Source organism: Carcharodon carcharias, chromosome 7, assembly GCF_017639515.1.
Source record: "Carcharodon carcharias isolate sCarCar2 chromosome 7, sCarCar2.pri, whole genome shotgun sequence".
Lineage (NCBI taxonomy): Eukaryota > Metazoa > Chordata > Chondrichthyes > Lamniformes > Lamnidae > Carcharodon > Carcharodon carcharias.
This window is the reverse complement of record NC_054473.1, coordinates 37,964,339-37,981,139: the sequence shown is the minus strand read 5'-3', so window position 1 is coordinate 37,981,139 and position 16,801 is coordinate 37,964,339. Positions and strand designations below refer to the sequence as shown.

The 16,801-nt window shown below is 44.3% G+C and overlaps 1 protein-coding gene across 1 annotated transcript in view; it reads right to left on the bottom strand.

The window, feature by feature from the left end:
- Positions 1–16,801, bottom strand: part of cacna2d3a (calcium channel, voltage-dependent, alpha 2/delta subunit 3a) — a 1,018,794-nt gene that overhangs the window by 242,503 nt on the left and 759,490 nt on the right. The gene's annotated exons all lie outside the window — the stretch shown is intronic.

The window sequence follows — 16,801 nt, the reverse complement described above, 5'->3', positions numbered from 1 at the left end:
GAAAGCCGGAAAAAGGGAAATTTTAAAATGGGTGGAGAAACATCTAGAGGTGGAAATTGAGGACGCTGAAACAGATAAATTAGCAGCAGAGAAATTAAGATTGGAGCAGCGGAAATTGGAACTGGGATTTGAGGAAAGGGAATGAGAGAGAGTGACGCAGAAAAGTGAAAAAGAGAGAGAGAGAGGCAGGAGCAGAAGGAGAGAGAATTCAATGAAAGAGAAAAGGAAAGGGAGTTTAAATTAAAACTGCTCAGGATGAGAAGGGAGGATCTCACGGTGCCCGTTGAAGACACCCCTGGTTAGGAAACCACCCCTAACTAAGACCTAAGGGCTGAGATATTCCAGTTTGCCTTCTTTATCTCTTTCGAAAGGGTAGCACAGCAGTTGAAATGGCCAGCCCAGCACTTGTCCCTGCTGCTGTAGAATGAATTGACAGGAAACACACAAGGTTTGCTCCCTTTTGCCTGAGGAAAGTGCATCAAGCTATGAGGTAGCAAAAAGGGCTATTTTAAGTGCATACTAGTTAGTGCCGGTGGTATACCTTCAGAAATTCCATATAGAGAAAGGAGAATTGAGTGAATAAACATATGGTTGGAAAGCTGCTGTAGGAGGGCGGCATCAGATTTCTGAGGCATTGGGACTGGTTATGGGGAAGGTGGGATTTGTACAAGCCAGATGGTCTACAGGACTGGGATGAATATCCGTGAAGGGAGGTTTGCTAGTGTTTTTGTGGAGGGGGGTTTAAATTAGATTGGCAGGGGGATAGGAACCTGAGGGAAAATTCAGAGCAGGGAATGGGAGATGAAGAATTAGTGAGTGACTCTGAAAGATAGAAGCAGCACAGGTTAAAAAGTGTACAGCACAGGAATTTGGCAGTGTGAAAAGCTATGCAAGAAGCAAAGTAAATAAAGTCACATGGCAGCATGATATCATTGCTATGACAGAAACTTGGCTTAAGGAGGGGCAAAAATGGCATCTCAACATCCCTGGATATAGAGTTTTCAGGCAGGATAGGGAGGGGGGATAAAAAAATGTGGCAGTGTAGCATTGTTGGTTAAAGAGTCAATTAAGCTGTGAGGAGGGGTTATATACTAAATGAAGCATCAAATGATGCCCATACGGGTAGAGCTCAGAAATAAAAAAAAGGGGCAGCCACACTTCTAGGAGTGTACTATAGACCCCCAAATAGTGGAAGGGAGTTAGAAGAGCAAATATGTAGACAGATTTCTGAGTGCAAACAATAGGTCAGTAATCGTTGGGGACTTCAATTACCCTAATATCAACTGGGTTGTGAACAGTGTGAAAGGCACAAAGGACACAAAATTCTTGAACTGCATTCAAGAGAACTTTTTCAGCCAGCATATAACAAGCTCAATGAGAGCAGCTAGAATTCTAGATTTATTCTTAGGAAATGAAGCAGGGGAAGTGGATGAAGTAGCAGTGGGGATCCATTTTGGAGTTAGTGATCATAATAGAGTTCGATTTAGCATCATTATGGAAAAGGACAAAGATAGAACAGGAGAAAGAGTTCTAAATTGGGGAAAGGCAAATTTTACAAAGCTGAGAAGTGAGCTGGCGAGAATGGATTGGATACAGCTATTAGAAGGAAAAACTGTGTCAAATCAGTGGGAGGCATTCAAAGGTGGGGTTCTACAGGCACAGTGTAGACATGTCCCCACAAAGAAAAAGGGGGGTACTGCCAAATTCAGATCCCCTGGTTATCCAGAAGCATACAGGCCAAGATAGAGCAGAAAAAGGAAGCTTATGACAGCCACAAAAGACTTAGAAAGCCTAGAGGAGTATAGGAAGTACAGGGGTAAAGTAAAAATGGAAATTCGTAAAGCAAAGAGTAGATATGATAAAGTATTGGCAGGTAAAATCAAAGAAAATCTTAATATGTTCTTCCAGTACATTAAGAGCAAGAGAATAACTAAGGAAAAGGTAGAGCCTATCAGAGATGTACAGGGTAACTTGTGGGTTGATGCAGAAGATGTGGGCAGGGTTCTCAATGAGTACTTTGTCTCTGTCGTCGCTAAGGAGAGGGATGATGCAGACATTCTAGTTAAAGAGGAGAAGTGTGAAATATTAGATACAACAAGCATAGTGAAAGAGGAAGTACTGAAGGGACTGGCATCCTTGAAGGTGGATAAAACACCAGGACCAGATAGATTGAAGGAAGCCAGGGAGGAAATAGCGGATGCGCCAAGGAACATTTTCCAAACCTCACTAGATGCAGCCGGGGTCCCAGAGGATTGGAGCTCTGCAAACATTGCACCATTATTTTAAAAGGCTGCGAGGGATAGACCAGAAAATTATAAGCCGGTCAGTCTGACTTTGGTGGTAGGCAAATTATTAGAAACAACTCTGAGAGACAGAATAAACTGTCACTTAGAAAGGCACAGATTGAACAGCATAGTTTTGTTAGGGGAAGATCGTGTCTTACTAACTTAATTGAATTTTTTGAGGAAGTAACAAGGAGGATTGATGAGGGTAGTGCAGTGGATGTTGTCTACATGGATTTCAGTAAGGTATCTGATAAGGTCCCACATGGCAGACTGCTCAGGAAAGTGAGATCTTATACAGAGGATGGTGGCAGATTGGATCCAAAATTGGCTCAGTGACAGGAAACAAAGGATAATGATCGATGGATGTTTTTGCAAATGGGAAATGATTTCCAGTGGTGTTCCATAGTGCTCAGTGTTGGAGCCCTTGTTGTTTGTTGTTTATATTAATGATTTGGGCTTAAATGTGGGAGGGATAACTGGAAAATTTGCAGATGACACAAAAATTGGCCATGTAGTTGCTTGTGAAGAGGGAAACTGTCGACTCCAGAATGATGTCAATGGTTTGGTTAAGTGGAAGGAGAAGTGGCGAACGAAATTCAATCTGGCAAAGTGTAAGGTAATGCATTTGGGGATGGTAAACAAAGCAAGGGAATACCCAATAAACGGGAAGCTACTGAGATGGGTGGAGGAAGTGAGAGACCTTGGAGTGCATGATTACAGATCCCTGAAGGTGGCAGGATAGGTGGATAAGGTGGTAAAGAAAGCATACGGACTGCTTTCCTCTATTGGATGAGATTGAATACAAAAGCAGGGATGTAATGATGGAACTGTATAAAATGCTGGTTAGGCCTCAGCTGGAATCTCGTGTACAGTTCTGGTCACCACATTACAGGATGGACATAATTGCTCTGGAGCGAGTGCAGAGGAGAATTACAAGAATGTTGCCAGGGCTTGAGTTTAAAAAAATCCCTGAGAGTTACAAGGATTTTGTATCAGAAGGAAGAGTGGCCACGTTTCCGCAGAACGAGGCAAGTAAGCCTATAGTGATACTGAGGGGTACAGGAGCCAAGCAAACTCTACTGTTGGGAAAAGGCATGACCTTTCCACTAGAGAGTGCAGTAAGTGCCAAGATGTTGGTAAAGGATATTGAAGGAGGGTACATGCCCATCCCATTATACTGAGTGCACCTGGAGTGCAACCTTGCATCAGGAGTGGAGGCTGTGGATCGGGTAGACCTGCTCCTCGGCAGTGACCTGATGGGATCAAAAATGATAGCATCTCCAGTAGTCTTAGAGAAGCCGACCAAGGTCAGGGAGACAGAACAACTGCAGGAAAAAGTGCTTGGCATTTTCCCTGACTGTGTGGTAACCAGTCTATGGCCAGACAAACTCAGAGGAGGCTGAATAGCACTGCAAATAGATGGCCCTACTGTCTGGTTACCTGAGACCTTTTTCGGGAGTCTTGAGGACCCGAAGGAGGTAATAAGTCGATCTTCCTTGGTTGCGGCTCAGCAAGCCAAGCTGTAGTTAAAAAAGTCAGCTCAGACTGTCCAAACTGAAGCTGGGGCAGAGGCAATCCCTGAAGGCTACTACATTAAAAATGAGGTGCTGATGTGGAAGTCCAGAACCCCTCAGAGACCTGTAAACGAGGAGCGGACTCTAATCCACCAGGTAGTGGTGCCGCCAAGGTACCGTAGGGAAATATTAAGGTTAGCTCATGAAATTCTAATGGCTGGGCATGTTGGTGTATGAAAAACCCAAGCCTGCATCAGCCAAAATTTTTACAGGCCATACCTCCACAAGGATATACTAAGATTTTGCAGAATTTGCCACACCTGCGAGGCTGTAGGAAAACCCCAGCCTGCAATAAAACCTGCACCTATGATTCCCGGGATGGCTTTTGGGGAACCATTCAACAAGGAGTTAGTGGGCTGTGTGAGGTTCCTATCCAAAACAAAAGGGGGCTACGAGCAAATCCTTACCATCATCTACCTTGTTTCCCAGAAGCCGTTCCGCTAAAAATCATAACTGCCAAAATATTGGTGGGGGAATTAACACAATTCTTTACCCAATATGGGTTGCTCACCAAGATCTAGTCAGATCAGGGCTCAAATTTCATGTCCCGAATATTCCAGGAAGTTATGGCCAACCTGGGCGTGACCCGGCTGAAGTCCTCAGCATATCACCCGCAGTCACAGGGGGTGCTAGATTGGTACCACCAGATCCCCAAAACAATGATCAGGACATACTGCCATGAATAACCCCATGATTGGGATAAAGGACTAGGTTTTCCTCTGTTTGCTACCAGAGTGTCACTCAATGAGTACACTGGGTTTACTCTGTTTGAATTGGTTTATGGACACCAAGTGAGAGGTCCTCTGAACCTAATCAAGGAGAGACTTTTAGAACAGACGGAGGAAGTCTCCATGTTAGACTACGTAACCGTGTTCCGTGAGCGACTCGTGAGAGCCTGTAATGTGGCTTGAGAACACTTAAAAACCTCCCAAACAGCCATGAGGAAACAGGCAGACAAACATGCCAGGGCCTGAACCTTTTAGTTAGGCGACTATGTGCTAATGCCGTAACATGGGTCATTTTCAGGTTGGCAGGCTCTAGCTAGTGCGGTACCGCAAGGATCACTGCTTGGGCCCCAGCTACTCACAACTTATACCAATGATTTGGATGTGGGGACCGAATGTAATATTATCAAGTTTGTTGATGGCACAAAACTAGGTGGGAATGTGAATTGTGAGGAGGATGCAAAGCAGCTTCAAGGGGATTTAGACAGGTTAAGTGAGTGGGCAAGAACATGGCAGATGGAATACAATGTGAAAAAAATGTGAAACCATTTGGTAGGAAAATCAGAAATTCAGGGTATGTTTTAATGGTGAGAGATTGGGAAAAGGAACCTGGGTGTCTTTGTAAGAGTCAGTGAAAACTCACATTCAGGTCCAACAAGCAACTAGGATGTTGGGCTTTATTGCAAGAGCATTTGAGTAGAGGAATGAAGATGTCTTTCTCAATTGTATAGAGCGTTGGTGATTCTACATCTGGGGCAGAGTTTTCCCCCCTTCGGGGATGGGGATGTTTGGGAGTGGGTGAGCCTCCGATCAGCACCCCAGATTGGGGGCACGCTGCCATTTTACATGGGTGGGCCAATCAAGGCCCGCCCAGCATGACGTCTGTAAGGAAGCGCTATGCGCTCGCTGTGCGGGTGGTGGGGTTTCACATGCGTGCGAAAGAGCGCACTTATCTCTCTAAGGCTAAGTGCTGCCTCAGGGAGATCAGCTCCACATTAAAAAAATGTTAAAAACAAGAAAAAAATTCTCTGACATGTCCCTTCATGTGACTCTGTCACATGAGTTGGGACATGTCCATCACTTTTAGTTACAGATTTATTAAATTTTTAAAAACCTACATGAAACCTTGCCTCGCTCGTGGATGAGGTTTCATGCTTTTTCCAATGCCCGCCAGGGCTCCCAGCCTGCCTGCCAACCTTAAGGTTGAATGGGCAGGTCCACTAATTACATTAATCACTTTGTCAATGGCCTCAATAGGCCTGAAAATTGAAATGAGGCAGGGTGAGGTCGGAAGTTCCGCCCGACGTCATCCGCATCATTTTACACATCGGCTGGCGGGCCCCGCCCCCCCGCTCGCTGACCGGGAAATCCTGGCCCTGGAGTCTTGCATGTAGGTTTGATCTCCTTACCTACCGAAGTAAATACTTGCCATACAGGGAGTGCAATGAAGGTTCACCAGACTGATTCCTCGGATGGTGAGATTGAGGAGACTGAGCCTGTATTCTCTAGAATTTAGAAGAAAGACAGGCAATATCATTGAAGCATACAAAAATCTTACAGGCCTTGACAGGGCGGATGCAGGAAGGGTGTTTTCCCTGGCTGGGGTGTGTAGAACAAGGGGACACAGTCTCAGAGTAAGGAGTAGGCCATTTAGGACTGAAATGAGGAGGAATTCTTTCACTCAGAGGGTGGTAAATCTTTGGAATTCTCTACCCCACAGGGCTGTGGAGGCTCAGTTATTGAGTATGCTCAAGATAGAGATTGCTAGATTTCTAGATAGCAAAGACATTAAGGGATATGGGGATAGTGCAGGAAAATGCCATTGAGGTAGAAGATCAGCAATGATTTAATTGAAAGGTGGAGCTGGCTCGAGGGACCAAATGGCCTACTCCTGCTCTTATGTTCCTATGTTCCTATGTTCCTATGATGAAAACCGCCAATGCTGGATATCTGAATTAAAAACTGAAAATGCTGGAAACACTAATTGGATCAGACAATATCTGTGGAGGTTGGGATAATACATGTTAACTCTACCTTCTTCTCTCCGCACACCTGCTGAGTTCCTATTTAAGATATTTGATGGCCAGGTTCAGGGTAAAGTGGTCTCCATTAAGTCTGACAATGTGCCTTGAATTATCCTTTATAAAAGTGCTCTTTGCTTCACCAATGTTATACCATTTACCACATCAGCCTTCTTTGTGGGTTTTCTGAGTGAGATTAATTTAGTGCTGAGTTGTGAAATATTTTGTGCTGTAGACATTCGCCCAATAGGAATCGATTGTTTGAGATTGCCAAATTCATTTAACTTTATCATCAACAGACAGAACAGAGTTTAATGCTGTCAGTTTGAGCTAGATTTGAATTAGAATTGTAGGAGTGAAAAGTCAGTTCTAATAAACAGTTCTACTAATTCTTTTAAACACATTGATTCTTAAGGGGTATGTTTTATACTTTAAGGTTAACGATTCTATTTCAGTTTGAATTTTGCTGGTGCCTTTTGAAACTGTAAAATGGCAAATGCACTATAAAAATGGATTAAGAAGGCACTATTTATGAATTGGATTTAAAAATACTGTGAAGTTTTCAAAATTACAAAGTGCTGATACTGGGAAAATAAATGTAAATGCTCTGGTTATAAAGCTTGTGCCCATGTAGAAAGGCCATTCTATCCAGCAATTGGTATAGTTTGAGTATTACAGGTTAAACCAAAAGGCACTATACTCTTGTACCACAATCTGAAAAGACTACTATGCTTGCACTCAAAGCAGATTGGAGAAGGCTGGGAGCTCCCAATGAGAACTTTTAAAAGGTCCTTGTGCTTTGTCCTCTTAAAAAAATACAAATTTCCAGGTGTAATATGGCAACCACTTCCTTGTTGAAACAGAAAACAAAGATTTTCCACAACTCCTTGTCAACTTAATTGGGCATCTAGTTAACTTAATTAGGGTTAACAGCAACCATCTGGGGGCACACCCTGTTTTTGGAAATTCAATTAACCAAGCCCAGGTGTTACAGGACTTGGAACAACAGGTGACACTTTCACACTGGCTGACTGTAGGTAATAGACTGTTTACATTGCAAAATGAAAGGAGGAAGCGGTCCTGTTGATCCAAATTCCAGCTCTGATGCTGTTAAAATCGCCCTGCTTATGTTACAATGGCCTGGAATTTACAGGAATGGCGACATTGGTGACAAACATCATGAGTTGAACCATTGTGCTCCTTGATCTAATGGTGAATTCATGTCACAATGTGCTGGGAAAATAATTAGTATACCCTGCAGCGAGCATAACCCTGGACTGGGAGCAGCATAGCCCAATGTCTAATGCACATCTAAGGTACCAGAGTCTAACACAGATGAAAGCAATGTGGGTCAGGAGAATGCCTGCGCCTGAGCTGAAAGCACAGCAAATGGGTTGCCACCAATTGGTCAGGCGGAGAGGGGTGGAGGTGGGTGGGGTTTCAGGCAGCCACGTAGCACAATAAACACTGGCCATCCAATTGGTGGCCGGCACTCTTCGAGGCCTTCAGGCTTAACCAAGAGAGGTTCTTAGTATACCCAAGCTAACCCATGCATCTTTTTCTTTCATCCTGCAGGAGGAGTGCATCAGGAGCATGGAGCCTGGTGACCTAGCTGTTTGCCTCATGGTGTACAGAGAGCGGAGATGAAGGAGAAGAGAGTGACCGAGGTGCTTGGCTGGGCAGAGGGAGGAGCAGCACCCTCAGGAACAAGGGGCAGCTGGGGCTCCCACATGTGCAGCTGAAGAGCCACAGTGAGCTGTCACTGATCAGCGCCAAGCTAGACCCAGGGTCTATAGATGCCGTCTTTCATTCCTGCAGATGACCGAGAACCAGTGTCACTGAAGACTGCACATGTCTAGGGAACTGGTTGGTCACATCTGCCACCAGCTGCAGGATTTGGTGCCATGGGCACAAGAAAGGCATCCACTGCCAATGGCCATGAAAGTGACCGCGGTGCTCAATTTTTATGCCAGTGGCTCCTTTCAGGGCTCCACAGGTGACCTCTGTGGGATATCACAAGCCTCCACCCACAAATGCATCCATGAGGTCATGGATGCCATCCTTGCAAAGGCACAAAGCTTTGTTCATTTTGCCAGGGGCCAGGAAAGCCAGGATGCAAGAGCGCTGGGATTTGCCCAGATCTTAGGTTTCCAACAGGTGCAGGGTGACATCAACTGCACTCACATGGTGCTCAGATACCATGGCAACAAGTGGTCAACTACATCAACCACAAGGGCTTTCATTCGCTGAATATTCAGCTGGTGTGCGATGACCACAAACACATCCTGCAGGTATGTGCACGGTTCCCACGGAGTGTCCATGACTACATCCTTAGTAGGTCTCGGATCCCTGATGTCTTCCAGGGTTCTCAGAGGCTGCAGGGTTGCCTCCTCGCAGAGACAGTGGCTGATGACACCCGTGTGGCAGCCTCAGACTGCACTCACAACTTGGTGGACCAACCCATCGGGATACTGAAACTGAGGTGTCTGGACTGGTCTGGTGAAGCCCTGCAATATAGTCCACAGAAAGTGTCACACATCATTGTTGCCTGCTGCGCCCTTTACAACCTGGCACTGCAATGGGGAGAGGAGCTGGCTGAGGAGGAGATGGAGGAGCTGCACGATTCTTCCGATGAGGAGGCCGTTGACAGGGATGAGGGTGAGAAGGTCCTCATAGACATCAATGAAGGCAATGAGATCATTGCACTGGCCAGACAAAGCAGCTGCACTTGGGAGGCCCTTATGGTTACTAGGTTTGTGGCTGGTGATGATGACATGCAGTGAGGAGACACTATAGATCCTCACTTTGCATCTGTGAATGTTTGACTCTAGTCTGGCTGACAGCAGCACACATACCCTCTGTGATAAGGCTCCTGTCATAGAGACACAGCCGAGGCCCTAATAGTCACTTGATTCTGGGACGGCATGCAGTGAGAACACTCCATAGATCTTCACGTTGCCTCTCTGAATTTCTGACTCCTGTCTTGCCGAGGGTAGCTTGCTTGCGCTCTGTGATCAGAGTCATATCATGGAGACGTGGCTGTGAAACTTTAAATGCACCTGATCCTTTGCCAGCCTTCAGCACCTGACCCCTTCAGGAGCACAGCGTCACTGGTCACAGATGCTGATGAGATGGGTGCCAGCCCCACCGTAAAGGTGCTAAGAGCACACAGAGGGAATGACAGAATTCCATGCTGCCTGCCCACAACATTCTAGCAGCATGACAAGCACCATTGAGGTGCAGGCATCAGAAATGTATCCAGGGAGTATGAGGCCGGATCATCACTTTGGTCTGAAGGTTACACACTGCACAGGGAAGAGGCCCTGGACTGAGAACCTGCCTTTATCTTGTGCAGGAACCAAGGTTTCACATCTGAGTGACATGAACACTGTTGATCAGAACAAGGAGTCATTGGCAGGGAGACTTTTTTTGGGAGTTTATTGACGATAGTGAACATTACGTACAAATGATTAACACCTGTGCCCACGCTGTGTTACTACATCTTCTTAGCCCTCTTAACCCTGCTGCTATGTCTTTGTGCTCCCCTGATATCCACAGCGGAGGTGGAGGCAGCTTGCTGACTGCTACACCTTGTCTGTGATAACCTTGGCAGGTGTCCTCTGGAGAGCCGAGACCTGGAGGGCCCCAGCCTGCTTTTGGGGTCCTGCTGTGTGGCAGTGGCAGCCTCTTCGCCTATGGAACTGGAGCTGCTGGGGTCACAGGAAGAGGGAATGTGGATGGGCCAGATACTCCCGGAGTCACCTGGGCAGATGGCCCTGGGGTGTCAAGCTGCTGGTGCTCCTCCCTATGGGTGCCTGAGGGCCCCTGGCTGACTCCTTGAGGAGAAGGGGTAGCTGGAGTTACCCCATACCCCTTTCATGTACACACTGTTGGAGGACAAGTATGGCATCAGCAATGGAGGTCAGCCTGCTCAACAGTGCAGGAGTAATGTCCTGGACCAAGGTCTCCATGGTGGCTACCATCCTACCAGTGTTGACTTTGGTGCATTGCAATGCTGGCACAATCGCATCAGCATGAAGGTGTATGGACTCCTCCATTATGCCTTGCAATCTAAGGACTGCAGTGGACATCCCTTCCTGATATTCTCAAGTTTGCCTTTTCAGCTCCAGCAACTGAGGTATGACCGAGTCCAGAGGCTCATCATCTGAGTCGGACTCAGCAGATTTCTGGCCTCCAGCTCTCCTCCGAGTGTTGGAGACCTGGGCAGTCCCAGCCACCACCTGCTGTGGATCAGACAGTGCGATGTGCTCACTAGATTGTGATCCCCAGGCTACTCTAAAGCTAGGTCCCTCCGAGGTGTGTGTCTCTGCTCTGGTGGAGGGTGTGGGTGAGTGCTGTGACGGGACTTCAGGGAGGGTGCCTTCAGATTCCTTTTCAGAGGTTTCTTTGGTGCTTGATTGGAGGCCCTGGGTCATAGACTCAGTCAGTTATCTCCCAGATGTGCCCATGAAAGCAAGGATAAATAATTAGTGCATGGCAAAGGACTGCGGAACAGGGGAAGTGACTCACAGCATGATTGTCTGATGGATGTTACACTGCTGGATCCTCACTTGGTAGAGCAGCACCGACATGACCATCAGCACAGGAATGGTTCTGATCTTTGCCAGCTAGCTGATTGGCTCTGTTTTCAAAGTCTGTGAGGACCTTGATTTCAGGCTTTCCTCTACCTGTCTGCAACCTCTCCCTTTTGTTGTGCGCCAGCTTGTCCTGCATGAATAGAGATGGGGAGAGTGTAAGCAGGATGTCTTTCAGGTCAGATGATAAGTATGCCTGACATGTGTGGGTGGTGAGTGATCCCATAGATGGGATGAGGCCAATGAAGATGTGTGTATGAGAGTGAATGGTGATGTCCCTTGAACTGGCAGTGAGTGAGATCCCTGTGGATCCCAGAAGGAAACATAAGAATACTTGTCCAAACTGATTTTGTATACCTTAAAATGGAATACCAATAAAAACTGGGAAATAAGAATACGCGTCTGAAATGTTTTTTCCTTCTGGAATTTGTGATAGATTTGTGATTGTGTAAATTGGAAGTGATGAGAAGAGTGACTTACCCTGGTGGAATGGAGGGGATCAATTATCCTCTTGCAGCACTGGGTTGCTGTCCTCTTTTGCAGGGCGTTGGCACTGACCACCGGTGCCAACACCTCCCAAGCCAGATTGATGATGTTGCTGGCCCTCCTGCGGACAGAGTGGGGTAGAAGACATCATGGTGGGCCTCCACGGTGTCCAAAAGGCAATCGAGGGAGGCATCACTAAACCGGGGGGTGCTGCAGTCTTCCTGCCTTTCAAGACCATGTCTTCTTTGCAGCAGTCCTAGCTGGAAGCACTGAGAGGTATGCGCGCGGCTGCACTTTGAATGTGGTGCCTGGCATGATGAAGCGGTAAGGTGATGGTGTGGTGGGCGAATCGAAGGCTTATTATAGTACACTTAATCTCTATCACTGCTGCATGCAGACTAATGACAAGTCATGGGACTAATACATCACATCCTGTTGTGTTGTGCAATGATTAACTATAGTTTAAGAAATGCCCCCTTAATGCATGCACATCATATCACAACATCCCCTTTTTTCTACCTAAAGGTTTACCCTTAAAAAATCAAACTTTTTACATGACAGTAAAACAGATTAACATTGTGTCTGAATGTAATTTAACAAAGAGCAATAAATTTACTAGCCTCTGAAACGTGTTATCAATTTGCTTATCCGTCCAGATTTAGTTATGGTGATATTGTTGAAGGCTATTGTACTGTTTCAAAATGCTGTTTAGAGGTGCATTGTTTGTATTGCATCTTAGACTGTGTTCTAGTCACAATGGGACTGCTTGGTGTTTTTGCTTGTGGTAGTTCTGTTTTGACATCTGTTTCTTTGCATGCCATTTGGTGTTCGTACATGATATGATCTTGGTTCTAGGCATTTGCTAATAATTTCTACTAGATTCCAGGTACCAACAGTTTGGTATTGGACTCAAGCTTTCTGTCCAACGTTCAGGCTGGGTATTTCATTACCCGCATGTCGGTCGTGGGCATCTCTCACCTTCCCCTGCTTTTTGAGTAATGCATCACATGATCCTGGGAGTATCAGCAACTGATGACTGGGGAGTGCTGTCTGCTGAATGGCTCCTACAGGGCTACAGATCACTTACATGTGATGAATTTTGATAATTGTTTCACTTCCGTGCCAGATGTTTTCTTCTCTGAATGTGGAAGGGTTGAAGCTTGTATTCTACTCAGTCAAATCTTCAAAAACCATGCTGCTACATGTTACATTCTCCTTCTCTTCATTGCAAATGTACTAATCATACACAAGGATTAATGAAACAATAATGTGGGTTCTTCATTTGAAGATAAGTTTACTAGGAGGCAAGGTGTAGTACATCTAATCTATCACTGCTGCTTGAAGACTAACTACAAGTCATGCGACTAATATATCACATCCTGTTGAGGTTTTTAATGATTGATTGCAGTTTAAGATATGTACCCTTAAAGGTGCTTGCACATCATATAACAACAGCACCTGTTCCACACAATGCATCTCCCTTTAAGGGCTGCAGACTAGCTTTAGCTGGTAATGACTGCTCACAACTTTGGGCCTCCTGCTGAGGAAGGCAACCACTCAACAGCACAGTTAGTACTGCCTGCACACTGCATTCAAATTAGTTAGCAGGTATCACAATGTCAGCGTGCTGCCTGAGTTGGAAGCAATGGCGCAAATTAATTCTACATCATGACCCCCTCACCTATTTCGGGGCTATTGAATTTAGCCCCCCCAGAGTTTTCTTCCCAGCTTGTGGCTTAGCTGTTGATTTGTTATTTGGGGGTCTTGTTATTTTTATTTGGATACACTGAATACTTGGGACTAAAGGTGATAGAAATGAAATTATTACCTCACAATCAATGCTATTCAGCTGTATAATACTCATTCTAAGAGCTTTATTTGTCTTTAATTCCGTCCCTGTATTATATAGCTGATATAGCTGATGTTTATATGCATGAAACAATGACCCTGCCGTTTTAGTTCAGAATTTTTTTTTTTTTACATATCTCTTTACTTACCATGTACTGCAAATCAGAAACAACAAGTGCCACTGAATTTGATGACTGTGTCAACAATGTTACCTCTGCCTTTGGTATCATAAGACATAATGGTGAAAGCAAATGTGGCCCATTGCCTGATGCATTTTCCTCTGCACAAATATCAAATGGGTTTGTTACTACTTATCTATATAGAGCTCATGTCGTGATTGAAGAGATTTCGACCTTTAAGCATTGACACCAGTGACATAGTATCTACAAAAGGGGAACAGGGTCCTACCTCAGGTTTCCAGCAGCATCTAAGTGCAGACACTCGAGGGGGGCCAGGGGGCAAACATCTCTAACTCTTCTTAGATTTTAAACATTTTAGAGGCCAATAAATGGCCTTCCTTGCAAGGATAGGAGAACCAAAGTTCTCAAATATTACTCACATCCTTATCATCCACACAAACCCAGAAAGATATCTCAGCACAAAAATGATCATTAATCTTCACCTTCTATTTGAATTCAAATAGACAGAGAAAGCATTTCAACGTCAACTGACCAAAATTAACACAACTTGCTATAAATAACACAGGGGTAGAGTTTCCACCTGGTGTAAATTGTGCCATTTTGAAAAGTCTTTCATTTTCCTGTGTTTCTGCTCAAATATATTTGCATAATCACCAAACACAAAATCTGTCATGAGCCAGCACAATTGGAAAGCATTTTTAAACCTTTTTTAAGAGAGCCTTTGAAAAATATTCCCTGATATACTTAACACAGCTAAAAACAGATTCATCACAAGAAAATAAGCATTTTTAAATCAGTGTCAATCCACCACCTGTGAGTAACCCAATTTCAAATGACTGAAAGTGACTTTTAGCAAATACGCAAAACTATTTTCTTGTTAGGTTGGGGTACAGTAGTCAATTCTTTAGGCAAATAAAATATTCAAAAACTTTAAAAATATATCTATTCGTGTCCTACCACTCAAAAGTTCCAGCTTAATTTTTGGAGCCTCTTCAAAGGCCTGCAAATGAGCACATTTAGTGGAAAATCCCAATGGGGATTACTTCAACTTGGAGGTGTAGCCAGTCTTGTGGTTGTGGCCTGCATCTAGTCTGATGTTTTTAAAACTTATGCGAAAAGTTGCAGAAACTCGATCTGTATTGAATGCAATTTGTGCTGCAAATTTCTATGATCCTTTGTGCCAATTACATGACATTGGGGGAATTGCACCGAGAAAACCAACACATAGAAGATTCTGAGGGGTGGGGCGTGGTGACTGGGTAGATGCTGAGGGGGTATTTGCTCCTGTGTGGGGGAAATCCAGAACTAGGGGGCACAGGGGCACATATAAGAGGTCTCTCATTTAACATAGAGGTGAGGAGGAATTTCTCCTTTCATAGGGTTGTTAGGCTTTGGAATTCTCTTCTCCAGTGAACAGTGGAGGCTGGGTCATTGAAGGCTAAGTTAGACAGATGTAAGACTTTAAGTTTCATAAGTCACAGATAACCTAAAATAGGCGGTTGAGATTGCATACGTGATTTTTTAATATTTTAGTTTACTAAGAATCAACAATTTAAAAATGGAGCATAGGCTAAATAGATGGGAAAATTATGATAAATAATCTAAATACATAGGAAAGATGTATGACAAAGTGAGAGTGATTTGAATAATGGGCAGGAGAAGCATGAGGTTTCTGATCTCCATGGCTGATGGTGGCAGTCGTTTCAGAATGGTTTACTGGTCCTGATCACATAAACGGATGGATGAAGCTGATCTCCATGGATGGAAGTGATAGTCTATTGACTGCTTGCTAGCAGCAGTCTTCTCTCTTTGTTCTTTGCCTTTTTGAGTTGGTCGAGTTATCAAGAAGCTCTTCATCTTCTCCTAGGCAAGGGTTAGAAGTGGCGGTTTCTCCTATTTTCTACAATCTTCTTGAGCTAACCAATCCAGCATTGGTCTGCCGCAAGAAGTCCTCTTCCATCCAAAGTGCGTTTTTTCCCTCTCGAGAATCCACTTATATATCTTATTTCTGGACGGTTTATGTTAATCATTTATTCAATTGTCCAATGGCAAAGGACAGATATTTAAAGTAATCCCTCCTGTTTCCGTTGGAAATCCATTAAATCATCTTGTGGCTCATCACTTCCTAGGATGCCCTAGTTAATCTTCGGAAAGGTAGTTCAGTTATGACTCATGAGGCCAACTCCCAACCTGACTATCAGGATTACCAATGTCTTGTTTCAGTCTGTTTGTGCTAGAGACATAACCTTGGCAAAGATAACAGCCTTTGCTGTCTTGTGTATGTTAGCCCAGGAAGCTGTTTTAGAAGTTTCCCTTATAATGGGGAGAGAGAGGGCTATTCCTATAATAATCAATACATTTCTTAGGATTTAAAAAAATTATTACATAGTGATTTCTTACACAGATCCTTGATTGACAAGGGAATCAATTGTTATGGGGGGATTGGAGGGCAGGCAGGAAAATTGAGTTATGGTCACTCTCAGATCAGCCATGCAGGAGCAGGTTTGAGAGGCCGAATGGCCTACTCCTGCTCCTATTTTTTAGATTCTTATGTTCTTACAATCCAGTGGAAACCCCAAGCCACAATATTTAGCCAACATTAGACTTATTTTAATTAATACTGATAACACTGGGCAAAATATTTGCCGGAAAAATAACAGAGTATAATGTGCATGCCATTATTAAAGGGTAAATCTTCCAGAAAGCAAGACGTCACAAGATACAAATTCTCAACCATTTGTGCTGCTCCACCATCAGCCTTGCAAAAACAAGCACTCAACCTCCCAGTGTGTTTCAAGAAATTGCTGCATTTGTGCATGAATTATTGGTTAAACTCACCACAGTCAGCTTAAGGACGCTGTTAATGATGCAATTTATGCTTCTGCACTGTCACTCAATTTCTCCAGCCCAGAAAAGAAATAATTGAAACTGTGAAGTCTCATTCTCACAGCTAGTAAATTGTTCTTAAACATTTTTAAATGTTATCCGTTTTTACATTTTTCTGGCTTTTTCCTATTTATTTCTTTTCTATGTTGGTCTTAATCCAATCTTTCTTTCCCTCTCTTTATTTCTTTTTTTGATTCTAATTTTACTCCAATTCCCCCTATTTTCTTCTCCGGCATTCCTC